At 37.1% G+C, this 20,796-nt stretch overlaps 1 protein-coding gene and 1 pseudogene across 1 annotated transcript in view; one reads left to right on the forward strand and one right to left on the reverse strand.

Moving 5' to 3' along the window:
- The window catches only part of LOC115209887 (ceramide glucosyltransferase), a 327,186-nt gene that overhangs the window by 35,720 nt on the left and 270,670 nt on the right, over positions 1 to 20,796 (forward strand). The gene's annotated exons all lie outside the window — the stretch shown is intronic.
- On the reverse strand, positions 12,824 to 12,942 carry LOC115210105 (annotated as a pseudogene).

The following is a 20,796-nucleotide window of genomic DNA, read 5'->3' on the forward strand; positions in this document are numbered from 1 at the left end:
TCTGAATGATGAAGGGTCAGACATTCAACAAACTTTTCTTTCAAATTTCAAGTTTCTTATTGATGCACTTTCTTCAAGTCCAATATTTGACCATTATTCTTATGTATAGTTAACCATCAAACTTCTGGTAGAAGGTTTGGTCACGAAAGTTCCAGCAATTATTTTAGTTTTGTTACCGTCTCTATGCTATTGATGGTGTGGTGTTCCTGTGGTCATTCTACAGTCTATGATGCTGCTCATCATTTCAAGACATCCTGGAAACAGTAAACAGAAAATAATTTTTCTTGCTGCAGTCAACAAAATAATGAAACACCCACTAGTTATGTAGTATGTTTTTGGTTTGTAGTAATGAAATGTACCTACCAAACCATGCTGCCGTTGTAGTATGTTCTGCAGTGTGACAACATGATGAGGTTTGTCAAGGCAGTGAACTGGCAGAATCGTTAGCACATCAGACAAGATGCTTAGTGGCATTTCATCTGTGGTTATGCTCTGAGTTCAAATCCTACCAAGGTCAATTATGCCTTTCATCCCTTCTGAGGTCAATAAAGCAGATACCAGTTGAGCCCTGGAGTCAATGCAGTCGACTTACCCCTCCCGTGAAATTGCTGGCCTTATGCCAAAATATGAGACCAATATGATGAGATTTGTCTTCCTCACAAGTTATAACCACAGAACTCATTATACCAAACCAATACAACAACACTTGTCAGCTTTACTACATTTCTTGTCTTTAACCCTTTCATTACTGTATTTATTTTGAGATGCTCTGTTTCGTTCAATTAATTTTAAATGCAACAAAGAATTTAGTAAAATAACTTAGTTACCCTTAAGCTAGTGTTAGGAACATAAACTGTGACTAAGGTTTGGTGGAAGATTTTAATTCAAAACTTACGAAAACAAGACATTTGTACCACAGAACCTGAAGTGGTTTCAGCCAGGTTGGGATCAAAAGGGTTAAGAATCGTTTCTCTGTTATATATTTTAACACTTTTGTTACCATATTTCTGTTGAGGTGTTCTGTGTTTCTTTCAATTAATTTTAAATAGAACAAAGAATTTTGTAAAATAACTTAGTTATCATTAAGCTAGTATTAGGAACATAAATCGTGACTAAGGTTTTGTGGAAGATTTTAATTCAAAACTTATGAAAACAAAACATTTGTACTCAGAGCTGGTTTCAGCCGGGTTGGTAATGAGAGGGTTAAGGCTGCATATTATTCCCATATTGCAGTACCTGTTTACTTTGGTTGGTAACTCACACCCTGTCAACTTCACCAAATGTATACCTCTTGCTGATATTTTCTGAAAATCCGTAAGCACATATATATAGTCTTTACTTTATATATATATATATATATATATATATATATATATATATATATATGTATATACTGTATAGCCTAAAGCTTATCAATGAGTGTATATATAATATGATCTTGTCTATTTATCTTAGTTTTAACTATGTACTGTATAATTGACGTTATCTAATGTAGCAATGATCGTGCCAATCATAGGGGAAGCACACATTTCTGTAACTGAACAAGCCTAAATGTGCTGCCACAACCCCCAAATATACTCTTAGAGCTGGGAAAGGCTGTGACAAACTGTTAAAAGTTTATACTGAATTGTAAACATCCTCAACTTTGAAACTGAACAATTTGAAGCAAAATTTTTTGAGTTTTTAGATACACACACACACATACATGTGTGCATTCTTACATATACCCATGTTACAAAATAAGAGAGGAAATTAGGAAAAATATAGAAGACGATTTTCTTGGTTGCTTTTTATTTAAGTTTAAAAAAAAAATTCTTCCTGGTTATTGTAAAAAAATTGTTTATATGGTAACATACATGTAAGTCTGGCTATTCAAGTGCAATTACTGAAAGATCAGTTACATAACCATCTTAAGGAACTGTCTCACAATAATAGCTGTAGTACTTTCATTTCTTTTACCCACTGACATCAGTGCAAGCTGTCATGGTGTTTTGGGACTTATCTTGATTCTCACAATGTTAACCAGTTGAGTGTCCTTACTGAAAAAATATGTACCCAATGAAGGATAAGAACATATTAGTGATCTGGTGCTGAGTGGTGACTTCCATAACCAGTTGGATTATATAAAAGGGTATCATAGAAAACTTTATCTTCCTGTAATGTACTTAGGGGGAGTCACCTTTGTTGATGACTTATTTCTTTGAACTTTTATACCCAAAGGAAAAGTTGAACTGTACAGAGTAAAATAGCAAAACACTAAGAAATTTTACAGTGTGTTGATACCCTGTGGTATATATATAAATGACGATGATGATATATATATACATATATATGGGAATTTGGAGATGGGGAAAAATTAGTGAGATTAATATACATCGTTCATTTTCCTTATTTTTGCATGGACTAAATGGATGCATTTTATTGAAGCATTGTTTTACGACCATTTGTTTTTCTTGTCACTAACCTTCGTCTGTTTTTCAAGTAAGAGCTCACTTATTTCACACTGCTTCAAAGGCATGAAATGCCCAGACAATTTGGTGACAAGAGACTCTGATAACACTTCATATTGCACTTTTGTACAAATGACAACACCACACTATTTTTGTACAAGTGACTAAAAATGTAAACACTTAACATAGACATGTGCACACCTACACACACATATATACAAAAGTCCTCACTATTTTTGTTTGTTACTGTTTCCATCCCTAAGTACCTCTGACCTCCATCTCTGCCACTGCACTTCTCTCAGCCCTCCCCCACTTCACATAATCTCTGTATTTCTCATCTATATATGGTTTTATTATACTAGTACTCTCTTCACCTTCTCTGTACTGTCCCTTATCACCTACAGCTCTCTGACCCACTCCCTATTTCTTTCACTCCTCACAAAACTGAGATTCACCATTGAGCAATCATCACCTGTGTTCACAATTCACCCTAATTCACCTTTCTCTTTATCTCCAATCACCTGTGTCACTCTCACACTCTCGAGAACTGACATAACCACTCCACATTTCTGATCCTCTCTCATCCCTGAAACCTTATCACCATCTTTTCTCCAGTTCCAGGTAGGAGTGGGCACGAATCTCTTCTGCAGCAATACACCTGTAACTACCCCTCTGTCATCCTTTTAGCTTCTCAACAACCAGCACAAAGGGTCCCTTAATATTGCACCCTCACTCAGTCAAGAGGTCTTGGATTATGAGTTACTCGGTCATTTCATAAGTGTAGTGTCCCAAAAACGCATCTAGTGCACTATGTAAAATGGTTGATGTTATGAAGGCTATCCAGCCATAGAAACTATGCTGAAGCTTAACACAGTCCACTAGCTCATCAGATCCTGTTGAACTGTTCGATCCATGCCATCATGGGAGATGGACATTAACTGATAATGATGATAATGGTGGTGGTGGTAGTGTTTGTCTTTCAGTTTCCTGTTAGCAAATCCTCTCACTTGGTTTTGGGTGGCCCCCAGAGTTATAGTAGAAGACTCTTGCCCAAGGTGGCACTCAGTGGGGACTGAACATGAGATGACATAGTGAGGAATAGAATAAGAGCAATGGAGAATGAGGATACGCCAAAATCTGGAAGTTGTCCAACAGAAAGAAAATGTACGAAGAAATAAGGATAGAAATTCAGTGAAAGAGTTGAAAAAAATTGTGAAGAAATGTTAATGTTTTCTTCTATATGTTTGAGGTTAATGGTTAGTAGAAGCAATGAGGAGAAAAAAAAACAACTTTTTCATGTTTCTTATTCTATGATTTTCAATTTAAATTGTTTCACATATATATCCTTAATGCTCTTGGGGAAGATATGAAATCCCTTACTGTCACTTTTTCCTTATTCCATGAACTTCAGTTTTCATGCCAGAGTAAATAAAAGCCATTATTTTATATTTTTTCCTGAATCCTGCATACAAAAAAAAAAAAAAAAAAAAATATATATATATATATATATATATATCAAACAAACAAAACTGGGCAGAAATTTTCCAGTGCTTTTTATGTTCTCTGAAAAAAAAAATAGCAAAACAACTTCACTGTTGCTGTTTTTTAATTCCTCGCCAACTTTGAGATAAATTGTGTTATTCTTTTCCTATAAATATCCATCCTTAAATAACCAACTATTCATACATTTAATAATCAATTTTCTCTATCAAAGCTAGATAAACATGTGGTAGAATGATTGTAATCCTGTTGGCCCTTTCATGAATATAAGTACCATTTTTTTTCATAGTATTCTTCTAGACACACATATATGTTTACACACACATCTCTCTCTCACCTTTCTTTCTCTCTCTCTTACATCTAAATGCATTTGTATGTATGAGTATATTAATTTGTGTATATGTGTATATATATGTGTATGTTTATGTGTCTGTAGGCGCAGCCATGGCTGTATAGAAAGAAGCTTGCTTTCCAACCACATGGTTCCAGGTTCAACTCCAGTATATATATATATATAGGTGCAGGAGTGGCTGTGTGGTAAGAAGCTTGCCTTCCAAACACATGGCTCTGGGTTCAGTCCCACTGCATGACACCTTGGGCAAGTGTCTTCTACTATAGCCTCAAGCCAACCAAAGCCTCGTGAGTGGATTTGGTAGATGGAAACTGAGAGAAGCCCATCATTTATATATATGGCTTGAAGGTTTGGTAACTATTTAGTTACATATTTAGGAGTTGATTGTAATTTACTTATTGGATTTATTTATTGATACAGTTGTACACAGGATAAATGTGTTTGAAAGTTGTGGTTTCTTTGTTTTTCTCAAACAACACTTATTTTAGTGCTGTTGATACTACCAGATTGAATGGTACTAACCAGGTGTCAAAACCATAATGATATTTGTGAGGCAGCTAATGATGTATGTATGTTGGATTGTTGGTATGGCTGTGGAATAGTATTATAACACATCCCTTTGATATATTATATATATATATGTATGTATATTTATGTATGCATGTTTCTGTCAGTTTCTTCCATGCACATCACCATCACTGCTTGACAACTGGTGTTGGTGTACTTGCATCCCTGAAACTTAGTGGTTCAGCAAAAGAGACTGGCAAAATAAATACGAGGCTTAAGATATAAGTACTGGGGTTGATTCATCTAACTAAAAATTCTTCAAGGTGGGCTTCTTTCAGTTTTCGCCTACCAAATCCTCTCACAAGGGTTTGGTTCGCTCGAGGCTATAGTAGATGACACTTACCCAAAGTGCCATGCAGTGGGACTGAACTCGGATCCATGTGTTTGGTAAGCAGCCTACTTACCACACAGCCACTGCTGTGCCTATTATTAAATTTTTGTGTTATTTTTTTATTTTATACACAATTTTTTGCGCTGAGCCCCACTTGCCCCTTCTGTTGTAATGTCTTCTTTTGTTTTGTGTTTGGCCCTTGTGGCCGTTAAAGAAAAGATTGCTATTATTATTATTATTATTATTATTATTATTATTATTATTATTTAATGTGGTCAGCTGGCAAAATGCTTAGCAGGATTTCGTCTGTCCTTACATTCTGAGTTCAAATTCCGCTGAGTTCGACTTTGCTTTCATCCTTTGAAAGTCAATGAAATAAGTACCACTCATGCACTGGAGTCAATGTAATCAACTAGCCCCTTCCCCCAAAATTTCATGCCTTGTGCCTATAGCAGAAAGGATTATTGTTATTATTATCATTATTACTATTGTGAAGGCGTAATGGCCCAGTGGTTAGGGCAGCGGACTCGCGGTTGTAGGATCGCGGTTTCGATTCCCAGACCGGACATTGTGAGTGTTTATTGAGCAAAAACATCTAAAGCTCCACAAGGCTCCGGCAGGGGGTGGGGGGTGGCAAACCCTGCTGTACTCTCTCACCACAACTTTTTCTCTCTCTTTATTTCAAAGGGCCAGCTTTGTCACACTCTGTGTCACACTGAATCTCCCCGAGAACTACATTAAGGGTACCCGTGTCTGTGAAAGGCTCGGTCACTTGCACATTATTAAATGAGCTGTGATGTCACTGGTGCCAAGCTGTATAGGCCTTTGCCTTTCCCTTGGATAACATCAGTGGTGTGGAGAGGGGGAGGCTGGTATGCATGGGTGACTGCTGGTCTTCCATAAACAACCTTGCTCAGACTTGTGCCTTGGAGGGTAACTTTCTAGGTACAATCCCATGGTCATTCATGACCAAAGGGGGTCACAACAACACAACAATTATTATTATTATCCCTTTATCACAGGTTTTGTTGGAGCTCCTCTAAGACTTGCATGCATAGCGGGCTTGCTGCCTGCAGCCTATGATACCATGCTATCTGTTCTTTTCAACTATCAAATGCTTTCCTGATTATTCTAGCTGTGCCAATGAGGCAAACCCTTTGTAACAGTTCTACTGGGTACTCTATTCTGATTTCCTTTATATTCCTCTTGATGCCTTGTTATTATACCTTATTATTATTATTATTATCATTATTATGTGAGGTTGTTGATTGAAGACATTGTGTCTACCAGGGTGTGCGTGTACTGTTTGACCAGTCACAAGACAGTACTTTACACAATATGCATGCTATTATTATTATTATTATTATTATTATTATTATTATTATTTGTAGTAGTAGTGGTGGTGGTGGTGTTAATAAAGTGGTGGATTGGAACAATCATAAGAGCATTAGAAAAATTACTTGGTGTTATTTGTACTTATACACAACAAGCTTCTTTCAGTTTCCATCAGTCAAATCCACTCAAGTGACTTTGGTTAGCTTGGGGCAATAGCAGAAAGACACTTGTCAAAGGTGCCATGCAGTGGAATTGAACCCAAAACCACATGGCTGCAAAGCAAACTTCTTAATATAAAAGTGTTATTTTCTCTGGTTATGCTCTACTAAGTTTACTGCGATTTCACTCTGCCTTGTCGAGTAACCCTTCATTAGCCATTCTATGGGACCCATTCTGTATATGAACCCACTGCACTTGATGATTTCTTCATTTCAAAGGGTTTACTCTCTCCGGGATTGTGGAAAGGTTTTTTTTCTTCTTTTTTTTAGTGGTTAGGAAGATTTTATCTCTGGCTGTCTACCTTTAGGGAACAACAAGATACTTGTATTTACTGAGATATAGACTCAAGGGATTGCTCGAGAGATCTTTCTGGAAAGATTTTCTGCTTTATGATTTCTTACTTTAACATCCCTGCATTTACAACCGTGTGTGTGTGTGTGTGTGTGTGTATAAGCAATAAAAGACATACATGCACCCCCACACACACGTCATCATTCAGTTGTGGAGATATCCAGTTTATTAGAAAATTTGCTCAAACATTTACACTTACATGCACATGTACACATATACACAAGCACACACACACACACACACACACACACACACACACACTTACTTAAGAGAAAAATCAAATGAAGGAAAGCAACAACGTTTCCATGAACCGAGGAAACTCCCAACTCCCAATGGTTAGTATCCAGGAGAGAATAGCTTATCTGTTTACATCTAACACATTAAAGGAGCCACACACTACAAACAAACAAAACTGCGCGAAGTTAAATATTATTTTATTTATTTTTTATATTTAGTTTTTCAACTATGACAAGAGACCTTATTCCCAGCTGATATGGTAACCAGTTCCTTGGATATATATTCCTGTTGGATTTAGTTTCACTGATGTGTATGAAAGAGAGATAATCCTTCTACTATAGGCACAAGGCCAGAACCTTTGGGGGAGGGGACTAGTCGATCGACCCCAAAAGGACGAAAGGCAAAATTGCCCTTGGCAGAATTTGAACTCAGAATGGAGCGACAGGTGAAATACTGCTAAGCATTTCATCCAACGTGCTAATGACTCTGCCATCTCACTGCCTTTATGAAAGAGAGATAATGAGAATGTGGTGACATAGAATATCTCAAGTCAAACTGTAATTCAATCAAAGGCCAATCTCAAAATGCTGAACTTAATGAAATGAAATGAAATGATAAAGGACTGAGAAATGTGGTGAGTTATTGTATTCAAGAAGACCCACCCACCACGACAATATTGATATCCTAAACCCAATGTGACACTTAAAAAGGGTGGGTGTGGGTGCTGGTGCCACGTAAAAAGTGCTGGAACTGGTGTCATGTAAAAAGCACCCAGTACACTCTGTAAAGTGGTTGGTGTTAAGGGCAACCAGCTGTAGAAACCAAGCCAAAACAGATTATGAGACCTGGTGCGGCCCTCTAGCCTTGCTAGTTCATGACAAGCTGTCCAACCCATGCCAGCATGGAAAATAGATATTAAGGATATGTGTATATGATAGGTTTAGATATATATTCCATCTATCAAATTCCACCTTATGATATTGGTGAACCTGAGGCTGTTATAGAAGACATTTATTGAAGGTGCTGTGTTGTGGTATTGAACCCAGAAACATGTGGTTGCCAAGTGGGCTTCTTAACTACATGTCCATGCCACTGCTTTGGGTTAAAGGCCTAAATATCTTACATGATTTTATTTTAGAATTGTAAAGTAAAGCTTAACCCTTTAGCATTCAGATTACTGTCAAATGTAATGTTTATTTATTCACATTCATCATCATCATCATCATCATCCATTATTTTGAATCCGGGGTTTGTCCCCGTTAACGGGGGTGGCTGGATTTACCTCAATACCATAGCAACCGCCCTCACACCATCTGACCATCTTGCCTGGTTTAAGGCGTCCTCTCTTCTCAAGCCGACCCTCCCAATCTCCTCCTCCACCTGTCCCCTCCACATTTTCCTTGGTCTACCTTGCTTTTGCTCTGGTAGCGTTGACTTTGAAAGGGATCTCAAGGAGTAGCATCCCTGCCTTCTTGAGCTAGTTTTCCACCACATTTCTTAAAAATCATAGTAGAGGCCTTGGTCTCGGGACCAATCATGTCTTGAAACTGAGGTTGGGGGTAAGCAAGGGCATGCTTGTGTTTGGAACATAAATAAACATGAAATTTTGATGCAAGTGGAAAGTTTTACTTTAACCCTTTAGTGTTTGCATTATTCTACCAAAATTAATGCTTTTTTATCCACATTGTTTTGAACTAATCATTCATTAATCTTGTAGCTTTGAGATTTTGATGAGGTAGCTGTTCATTTTTTAATTGATAATGTAGGGTTGGTGTGAGAGACCAAATCTGACCAGTTTGAACATAAAACAGGCAGAATACTTTTGGCCGGATATGGCCGGTTTAAATGCTAAAGGGTTAAATCATTTTATAAAAGTAACTTTTGTATTATAGAACAAAAGGCATTCTCAGATGGGTTGGAATGAAAAGGGTTTCACGTGTTCTAAATTTAAAACCTTCCATCAAAGTTACTTGCTAATTTATGTTCTAAACACCATCTTGCTCCGACAGTTATTTTACTAATTTCTTTATCATTTTCAAAATTGATTCAAATAAAAGCAGTGGTGTATTTTAACAGAAATATTGCAGTGAAAGGGTTAAGCTAGTGTCATATGATTTGAGGGATATTTGGATGTTATTTCTAGCAGGTCAAGTGACACTATACTGGTTCCTTTGTTCCTGTTGTTGTTGTTGGCAGAGATGGTGTCTTCTTTTTGCTCATCTTCATATTTTCCTTCATCTTATTCTTTCTAATTCTTCTTCCTTTTTCTTTTTTCCTTCATTTTTTCCCATTTATTTTCTCTCTTTAATCTCCTTTTTCTTCTTCCTTTTTTACTTCTCTTCTTTTCTATTAAGAACCAGAGCTAGAATTAACACAGCTGTATCACCTCCTGCAGTTTATTCACAATTCCAAAAGCATTTTTTTTCTTTATTATCATTATCATTATTATTATTATTATTATTATTATTAACTACTACTACTACTCTTCTTATTTTATTTTTTATATTCTGCATAAAGATTGAATCATTAACTCAACTGGATAATGACATTTTGATTCCAGTTACACTTGACAGCTCCATACTGGTACTCATTGACTTTTCTGCAAACCCAAGTTCTTTATCTACCACCACCACCAACAGTAATATGTAACCCTTTCCTTCTTCCATTCACTCCCCATTCTCAAGTACACACTTATTGAAATTTAAACTATTAGAATGACACAAATTTACAGCAGACTGTGGATTTGATGTAATTCTTTTTAACTTCCTTCCTTTTTCTTTTTTTGTCTCTCTACCCTTCTTTTTTTCTTCTCTTGCTCTCTTCTCTCTCTTTTTCCTGCCCCATTTCTTTCTCTCTCTCTCTCTCTTTCTCAATTTCTTCATATGCAAGAATTTATGTGTGTGCATGTCAAGTGATCATCAGAGCTTCGAGGATAACACTGAATGACACTCAAATTCCACGGCCAAATACCAGGAACTAAAAGGTACCAGAACTGCAAAAAAATTGTCCTTCTGAGTTCTGCCCACATCTTGAGAAAAACATTGTCAATAGGCAATGTAGTGTGTAGTAAGCAGTTTGCTTCCTAACTGCGTGGTTCCGGGTTCAGATCCAGTGTGTGGCACCTTGGGCAAGTGTCTTCTGCTATAGCCCCAGGCTGACTAAAGCTTTGTGAGTGGATTTGGCAGACAGAAACTGAAAGAAGTCCATCATATTGGTGGCACTCTGTTGGTTGCGACAGCGAGGGCTCTTGTTGATCCTGTTAACAGAACAGCCTGCTCGTGAAATTAACATTCAAGTGGATGAGCCCTCCACAGACACGGGTACCCTTTATGTAGTTCTCAGGGAGATTCCATGTGACATAGAGTGTGGCAAAGCTGGCCCTTTGAAATACAGGTACAACAGAAACAGGAAGAAAGAGTGAGAGAAAGTTGTGGTGAAAGAGTACAGCAGAGTTCACTACCACTCCCTTGCTGGAACCTCGTCTGGCTTTAGGTGATTTCACTCAACACTCACAACACTTGGTCTGGGAATCGAAACTGCGATCCTACGAATGCAAGTCCACTGCCTAATCACTGGGCCATTGCACCTCCACCCAATCATATATATATATGTGTGTGTGTGTATGGTGTGTGTCTCCCATCACTGCTTGACAACTGATGTTGGTTTGTTTATGTCCCTGTAACTTAGTAGTTCAGCAAAAGAAACTGATTGAATAAGGCTTAAAAAAAAAAAGTACTGAGGTTGATTTGTTTGACTAATACTTCTTCAAGGTGGTGCTGCAGAATGGTGACAGTCAAATGACTGAAACAAGTACAAGAGTAAAGAGTAAGAGTATCATCAGCATCTTTTAATGTCCATCTTCCTTGCTGGCATGGGTTGGACAGTTTGACAGAATCTGACAGGTTCTAACGACTGTGTCATGTTCCAGTTGTCTGTTTTGGCATGGTTTCTCTACTGCTAGCTGCCCTTTCTAATGTCAATCACTTTACAGTGTGGACAGGGTGTTTTTTTTTTTCCTGCCACCAACACTAGTGAGGCAACCATGCAACTTACAAGACTACCAGCTGCATTGCAACCTCACATATGATGGTAGTACAAATAAATAAATACATGAAATACAAAAAAAAAAACTGTGACCACTGACCACTTGTTCAAGGGTTCAATCTGTATCACAAAAAAAAATCATCTTAAGACTGGATGTCTTTTCTGCTACTTGCCATTCAAATGTGAATTGTGAGTGGAACCTGTTTATTGGTCTAAAAGACTGAGGCAATTCACAATGTTCTACTTATTTTGCCAGTATGATGTCTGGAAGTATTTTTTTACACAGCGCACGGAGAAGAAATCATTTAATCCTGTTTTTCGATGAATATTGATCAGTTACTGATAGAATATTGATCAGTAACTGATAGAGATATTGTTTCAGTTTTCTTTTTCTGCTTTTCATTACAAATTCCTGATTTGTAGCGAAAGATCTCAGAATGATAAGGTTTCCATTTAATTTTGTTCATATACCATTTTTAAATGGGAAAATGGATATTCTGCTGGTGTTATTGTTGTTGATGAAGAAGTGTAAAAAAAAAAATTCCATCCTCCTTTTCTCAGATCATAGAAACACACACGCATGTGTGTATGTGTGTATATATATATATATTATATAGACAGATAGACATACATACATACATATCTATTTATCTGTCTATATGTCTCTATGTCTGTATGTATGTATATATATATATATATATATATATATATATATGAGAGAGAGATAATATAACTAGATGGATGAAATTGCTTCCGAAATTGTAATTTTGTAAAAAAAAGAGTTGTAAAACTAAAACATTGTAAGAGAGGAAAAGAGTAAGTAAGTATGAAAACAGATCTTGAAGATAGATATGAATGAAACAGAAAGTGGAAATGAAAGCCTGAAGTAAAAAAATCAAGATATAGAGAAAGAAGAGCAGGATTAATTAGTTTGTAATTAATGTTAATGGCAACTCCCATTTAGCTTCAGTTGATTTCATCTCTCTCTGTTCCTTTTTTTAATTTTTTTACCAGCCTTTCCATTCAACATTTTCCATCCTCTACTCCCTCACATACTTGTACTCTTCCTGCCACTCCTATAGTGAATCATCTAGTGATTGTTTTAATAATCCTTTCTAGTATAGACACAAGGCCTGAAATTTGTGGGGAGTGGCTAAGTCGATTACATCGACCCCAGTGTGTAACTGGTACTTATTTTATTGACCCCAAAAGGATGAAAGGCAAAGTCGACCTCGGTGGAATTTGAACTCAGAACGTAAAAGACAAGCACAATATCGATAAGCATTTCATCCAATGTGCTAATGATTCTGCCGGCTCACCACTTTCAAAATAACACAAAGAAAATGTCATTCGTCCAGCGTGGGGCTCGAACTCATGACCCCGAGATTAAGAGTCTTACGCTCTACTGACTGAGCTAGCAGAGTTGCTTGTGTGAAATGCTTACAGCACCTAAGTTTCTCAAGCGGTCACCCATCTAAGTACTCACGAGGCTCAACATTGCTTAACTCCGATGATCGGACGGGAACTGGTATTTTCATCATGATATGGCTGTTTTAATAATGTCAGGCAGGAAATGTACCATGCTTTCTCATTATCAATAATTTGTTATTACTAAACAACAAAATGTTAATAACTAATTACTAAACAATTAGCGAAAGCAACTAATTGTTGTTTGTAGATGCTATACCAATGGAATTCTTCCATTCACAACTTATATTATGAATTTATTAAAATTCTTTTTTTATTATTATTAACCAAAATTTCATGATCAAATAAAATTTGCATTGTTAGTCATCCATATCTGTTATTAATATAATCATGCCAAAAATATACTCATAGGTGCAGGAGTGGCTGTGTGGTAAGAAGCTTGCTTCCCAACCACATAGTCCTGGTTTCAGTCCCAGTGTGTGGCACTTTGGTCTTCTGTTATAGCCTTGGGCCAACCAAACCCTTGAGAGTGGATTTAGTTGACAGAAACTGAAAAGGGTCAATCATATATATGTATATATATAAGTAATTTTGAGAAAAGTCATCTTTTAATTTAAATTAAAAGCTGACTCTTTTAATATTTTTTTTTTATAATACTTGTTTCAGTCCGTTGACTGCGGCCATGCTGGAGCACCACCTTTAGTCGAGCAACTCGACCCCGGGACTTATTCTTTGTAAGCCCAGTATTTATTCTATTGGTCTCTTTTGCTGAACCGCTAAGTGACGGGGACATAAACACACCAGCATCGGTTGTCAAGCAATGCTAAGGGGACAAACACAGACACGCAGACATATATATATATATATATACATATGTACGATGGGCTTCTTTCAGTTTCCGTTTACCAAATCCACTCACAAGGCTTTGGTCGGCCCATGGCTATAGTAGAAGACACTTGCCCAAGGTGCCACGCATTGGGACTGAACCTGGAACCATGTGGTTGGTAAGCAAGCTACTTACCACACAGCCACTCCATACTGAGATATAATTAAAATGTTGCTCTATCTGCTTAATGAATTGGCTAAACTCCATGAGATCCCACTGTACTCTCCTAATAAAAAGATAAGATACATTGACTTGTGCAGTCTTAGGATGTATGAAAAGATGTGGTGGTCACTACTGGAATGTCTTTCATCATAAGTCTGCTGAATCAAGACTGAAAAGTGGCTAAATACTTTGGTAAACCCTACATTTTGATTTTAATTTTTAAAGCTTGGTTATTCATGCCATTAAAGTACAACATTTTGTTTGACTGTGGGGCCCTAAATGATGTCTTTGACAGCATTTGAACTAGGACCAAAAGGATCATATGATAAACCTTGTAGACCAGAAGACCATTCAGCTACTCATCACTGCTGAAATCTGATAAAATTGGCACCAGCTATTAATGTAGCCAGATTAAGAAAAAAGCTGAATAAGAAATAGGTTCATTTCTTTCATTTTCAGGGTGGGGAGTTGGGGGTTGGTGTGTTTCTTGTCTTTCTTTCTTTCTTCTTGCATTTTTTTTTGTTTGTTTTGAGAAAGCCATTATAATGAGACTGTGTTCCTTGTAATTATTTTTGGCACTAAAGGAATGGTTTGTTTTGGTTGAGTAGCTAGGATAAGATGGTTGACTGATGGCTAATGACCTTATGATGAACTAGTGTTGCCTGTACAGCTCTTCTGGTGGTAAAGAGATAGAGATAGAGGGAGAGAAAGAGAGAATCAGTGAGTGAAACAGAGGTGAAGCTAAGAGAAAGAAAGAGAAAACTGTTGAGTGGGGGAGTGAAAAAGTGGTAGGAAAAAATAGTTTATGTTAGATAAAGGCATTTTATCCCTTTTATTTCATTAACCATTAAATTCCTTGCAAAGACTTTCTTGATTTGTTTGTCTTCTTTTCTTTTTGTTTTGATGGCTAGGAAAGCTTGCAGAAATGGCTAAATTAAATAGATTATAATATTCTAGCTTCTAATGCAATCCTCAACATCCTTTTACTAATACAACATGGAAACAATTGTAGCATTCCAATTAGTTTTTGATATTTCATTGTGTATCATCCTCCTGATTTTCTGTGTTACATGTTGTAGATGTGATAAACCACCCTTTTACAGTTTTTTTTTTTGTTTTTCTTGCTAATTCTTCTGTCAAAAAGCAAGTTCTTAACATCTTTCAACTATTCCAAGTTGTTCTGTGTCTTAAGAAAGCATTCTAATTCATTCTTTCCTTGAACCTCTCTCACTAATCCAGTATTCTTTCTATATTCCTCTATCACTGCCATTAATGTTTGGAATGGAATCTTCAGAGGTTAATTTGAAACAGTACTGATAAACTGCCATAAAATGCTAATTGGATTGGCAGAGCTGTGGGTTTCAACCATTTTTGGCCTATGGACTCCTTTGGTTCCTATTTTCTCTTCTAGACCCCCATAACTTTTCAATGTTTAAAAGGAGTGGTTGTGTGGCAAGTAGCTTGCATACCAACCACATGGTTCTAGGTTCAGTCTCACTGCGTGTGTCTTCTACTAAAGCCTCCGGCTGATCAAAGCCCTGTGAATGTATTTGGTAGACAGAAACTGAAAGAAGCCTGTTGTGTATATTATCATCATCATCATATATATATATAAAGTTAATCTAAACATGAAAACACAGCAATGCGAGGATGTGGAACAAGTATAGGTATAAGTTATTGGATGCTATGCATGTGTGTGTATATGTTTGTATGTAACCCCCCACCACCACCAACATAGCTTGACAACCAATGCTGGTGTGTTTACATCCCCATAACTTAGCGGTTCGGCAAAAGAGACTGATAGAATAAGTACTATGCTCACAAAGAATAAGTCCTGGGGTCAATTCACTCAACTAAAGGTGTTGCTCCAGCATGGCCGCAATCAAAATGACTGAAACAAGTAAAAGTGTAAAGAGTTAAAAGAGTATTCTTATTATCAAATATTATTAGGAATTGTATTACAAAAATTGCTGAAATATTTTGTGTGTTGTAGAAGTATTACCAATATATTACCTGTATGAATGGAATCTAATATGAACCCCAGTTGAGAATCACCAATGTAGAACAATGGGGGATGAAATGCCTTTCTTTACATGTTTTTAAATTGGGATTCAAATTTTGTGGAGGTCAGATCAACTTTGTCTTTTATTCTCTTGAGGTCAATAAAATGAAGTACAGACAAGTACTGGTCTTGATATACTGTACTCTTCACTTGGTTCTGGGTTCAGTCCCACTGTACTGCATGGTACCTTAGGCAAGTGTTTTCTACTGTAGTCCCAGGCTGACTAAAGCCTTGTGTGTGGTTGTCAAGCAATGGTGTGGGGGCAAATGCAAACATATCCACACATATATGATAGACTTCCACACAGTTTCTTATTTCTTTATTACCCACAAGGGGCTAAACATAGAGGGGGACAAACAAGGACAGACAAAGGGATTAAGTTGATTACATGACCCTAGCGTGTAACTGGTACTTAATTTATCAACCCTGAAAAGAGGAAAGGCAAAGTCGACCTCGGTGGAATTTGAACTCAGAACTTAATGGCAGACGAAATACTGCTAAGCATTTTGCCTGGCATGCCAATGTTTCTGCTAGCTCACCTCCTTCCACACTGTTTCTATGTATCAAATTCACTTACAAGGCATTAGTTGACCCAAGTCTATGGTAGGTGCTGTGCAGTGGGACTGAACCCAAAGCCATGTGGTTGTAAAGCAAGCTTCTAAACCACACAGCCATGCTCATGCCTACTGTTAGCAAACTTATTTTTGTATCTCACCAGTGTTAAGTACCAGAGGGAAAGCCAGAAACTCTACACCATCTTTAGCAAATTTGTGGTTTTGTAACAATGTGAAGAGCTCTTAATTTTATTATCGTTGTAAGAGTGGTAGATTGGCAGAATTAGTTAAATGCTGGACGCTTGTGGTATTTGGTTATGCTACTTCACATTCTCTCTTCAAATTCTGATATTACTTGACTTTCCGTAATTCCAAGATCAATAAAATAAATACCACTCAAGCATTAAGACAAGCTCTACTCAACTGGTTCCTCCACACAAAATAAACATTTATATTAGAAAGCTTTCCTTATTGCTGTTGTTGCAGTTGTAGAGATGCAGTAATCCTCTCCTTAAGTTAACCACTGGATTTACTTGAGTATCTTTTTCTTCAGTCTCATGCCTATAGGCATCCACCTACTCTTTTTACTCTCTTTTACTTGTTTCAGTCATTTAACTGCGGCCATGCTGGAGCACCGCCTTTAGTCGAGCAAATCGACCCCAGGACTTATTCTTTGTAAGCCTAGTACTTATTCTATCAGTCTGTTTTGCCGCACCGCTAAGTTATGGGGACATAAACACACCAGCATCAGTTGTCAAGCAATGTTGGGGGGACAAACACAGGCACAAAAACATATACACTCACACACATCATCATCATCATCGTTTAATGTCCGTTTTCCGCGCTAGTACGGGTTGGACGGTTTGACTGGGGTCTGGGGAGCAGGGACTGCCCCTGGCTCCAGTCTGATCTGGCAGTTTTTTCTACAGCTGGATGCCCTTCCTAACGCCAACCACTCCGCGAGTGTAGTGGGTGCTTTTTACGTGCCACCTGCACAGATGCCAGAGGGGTCTGGCATCGGCCACGATCGGTTATTGCCTTTTTTCGTTGCATTGCGGCAGGGGGGGAAGGTTCCGGCAGAGAGGAGAGAGGGAGAGGGAGAGTGAGTGGTGGGGGGTGCATGTAATATAGGGGAGCACCAGTGGGGAAGGTTTGGGGTAAAGAGAAACGATGACAGGTAGGGTTGGTGGCAGGTTCTAGACAGAATGAAAAGTAGGAAGTAAAATGTAGGATATCAAGAGTGGGGGAGGGGGCTGGAAGGAGATAACCGCGAACGAATGGCGGGCTGCGAAGATTTTGATTGGGGACAGTAGACTTAAAGCAATCGGGGTTTGAAGAAATGAACAGAGTAACGAACAAATTAACTTGGTACCGAGGGGATAAACAAATTAAAGGGTTATATTTTAAGAACAAGCAGAATTAGTGAATAGATTCGAACATTTAAGGGTTAGCAGCAAATGTATGTGTGTAGTACAAGAGTCAGGAAGAGATGAAATGAGAATTCTTAGCTTCATTGCTATGATCATCGCTGTGTGGTCAAGAAGATATATATATATATATATACACACACACGATGGGCTTCTTTCAGTTTCCATCTACCAAATCCACTCACAAGGCTTTGGTTGGCCTGAGGCTATAGTAGAAGACACTTGCCTAAGGTGCCACGCAGTGGGACTGAACCCAGAACCATGTGGTTGGTAAGCAAGCGACTTACCACACAGTCACAAGGATTTCTGTGCCAAAGTCTGAAGGTCCTTGATTTTTCTTGGGAAATGTACTGCCATGGTTTCCTGTTATCTTCTGCTGGTTTGTTTACAGTAGTGTTTCTCAACCATTTTACCTATGGACCCCTTTAATTTCTGTTTTGTTCTGGTGAACTCCCATAACTAATCAATGTTTTTAAAGATCAGTTTTATTTCTTTCAAAATTCTTATTTTGTCTTTTACATATTCACTTGTATAGGTTTGCAATAGAACTCTTTGAGAGAACATGTGTTCCAGTGGCCAGAAACATGTTGAAGGATGTAGAATGTTAAAGAAAGAAACCTACTTGTTTCTTGCAATATCTGAAATAAAATTTTTGTATGAACACTCAAAATGCTGCTGAGGATCACCAATTTGCTATTTTGTTTCCAGGGACTCCACAAAATCTTATATGGACTCTTAGGAGTATTATGAACCCTGGTTGAAAACCACTGTCACTAATAATTAATTCTGTTTATATAGGTTTCAAACACCAGCTTAATGACAAAATTATTTTAGTAAATTCTTCATTATTATAGAAATTAATTGAAACAAAGGCAATATATTTCAACAGAAATATAATAATAAGAAAATGTTTGAAGAATCAATCTTTGGTAACTCTGATTTTAGAAAACAGTTTATTTCAACATTTATCAGTTGATCCCTTAATATGATAACAGTATAGATTGGTGGTAGTGGAGTGTGTAACAAATATGCTTACAAGGGAAACCCAGTTAAATGAAATAATAAGGGTGGAAATTAATATTATTAAATAATACCGATTTGAAACAGTGGTCAGCATACATTAAAAAAATGCCCAAAAACTGTGAATTATATTTAAATATTAATAAGAGGAGAGACCACTAAGTGGATCCCTTGCATGCTAAAAATAGACGTCAAACCTCCTACTGCGAAATATGTGTTCTCAGACAAATGAAAACAAATAAACATAACACTTAATTCCAAACCTTAAATCAATTAATTATAAATTAGGTTAGTGATAAAAGGCCAGAGGTTAACTGATAAGTAAAGCAAAGCCAGACAAGATGCATGGTGTTTCAAATCCATTGGAGTCACATTCAATTAAACATTTGTTCACCATGAATGGAGAACCAGAAACTTTGAATAACAGAAATGAAAATGAAACCTATTTTTCGCCTTTTAGTTTTTACTTGTTTTGGTCATAAGACTGCGGTCATGCTGCAGCACTGCCGAAGAAGAATATTTTAGCTGAACAAATCGATCTCAGTACTTGCTTTATGTTTTTAAGCCTGGTACTTATTTTATCAGTCTTTTTTGCTGAACCACTAAGTTAGAGAGGTGTAAACGAACCTATACCAGTTGTCAAGCGATGGTAGGTGACAAACATAGGCTAAAACACACACATACAGAGTTTCTTCCGGTTTCCATCTTCTGACTCCACTCACAAGGCTTTGGATGGCCCAAGGCTATAATAGAAGACAGTTGCCTAAGGTGCCATATTGTGGGACTGATCCTGGAACCGTGTGGTTCATAAGCAAGCTACTTACCACATGATGGTATTGGAGTTAATTTATGTATTTCTGTGTGTGTGTGTGTGTGTGTACTAGATGTGGTGAGGCCATTAGTAAACAAAACATGCAAATGGTAATGTTCGTAAATTCATTAGTAGTGATGGTCATGGTGGTTGTAACGAGGCAATGATGGAAGAGTAGTGGTAATAGTAGTAAGAGGAGGAGGAGAAGGAGGGTGTGAATATAGTTAACAAATTAATAAGGAAAATATATCACCGGAAAATTAAGAAGCCTGCAGAAAATTAAAGGGCACCAAACAGTAAACCTTCCCCCCAACACACACAATGACTCTAACACACATACACACACACACACATATGCTCACAAATTTATATATAAGGCACCAATGTAATGAAAGATGCAAAATAATAATAATAATAATAATAATGACAACAACAACATTATTATTATTATTATTATTTCTTCTGCTGACACTAGGACACATATTTATGACAAAGATTTATAAATGTCAATTTATCAACCGCAATATATGTTTAGTGCATATTAATGTTTAACCCCAGAAGCATGGAAGGGTGGAGCTGACACTGGTTGGATTTCAACCCCCGAATGTAGTTGAGATAAAAGTCTGAATATTGTAAGGGAGCAGTTATCTGACAATTCTGCCATTACATGGCCTTCATAATAATAATAAATAATAATAACAATAATAATAATAATTGTTATTATTATTTCAAATTTTTGCCATATGGGCAGCTTGAAGGAGGTAGGGATGAGTTAAACTGTGTTCAACTGGTACTTATTTTATTGATCCCGAAAGGATGAAAGGTAAAGTCAACCTCGGCAGAATTTGAACTCAGAACATAGTGACAGGTGAAATACTGCTAAATGTTTTGTCCAGTGCGCTAACGATTCTGCCAGCTCACTGCCTTAATAATAGTAATAATAATAATAATATTGATTCTTTCTCTTAAGGGCCATGAAGGCCATAAAAAATGCTTAGGACAAATAGCAGTGGGGACTTGCATAAAAACATGTAAACAATAAAAATCAATTACAACTAAC

Source organism: Octopus sinensis, linkage group LG3, assembly GCF_006345805.1.
Source record: "Octopus sinensis linkage group LG3, ASM634580v1, whole genome shotgun sequence".
Lineage (NCBI taxonomy): Eukaryota > Metazoa > Mollusca > Cephalopoda > Octopoda > Octopodidae > Octopus > Octopus sinensis.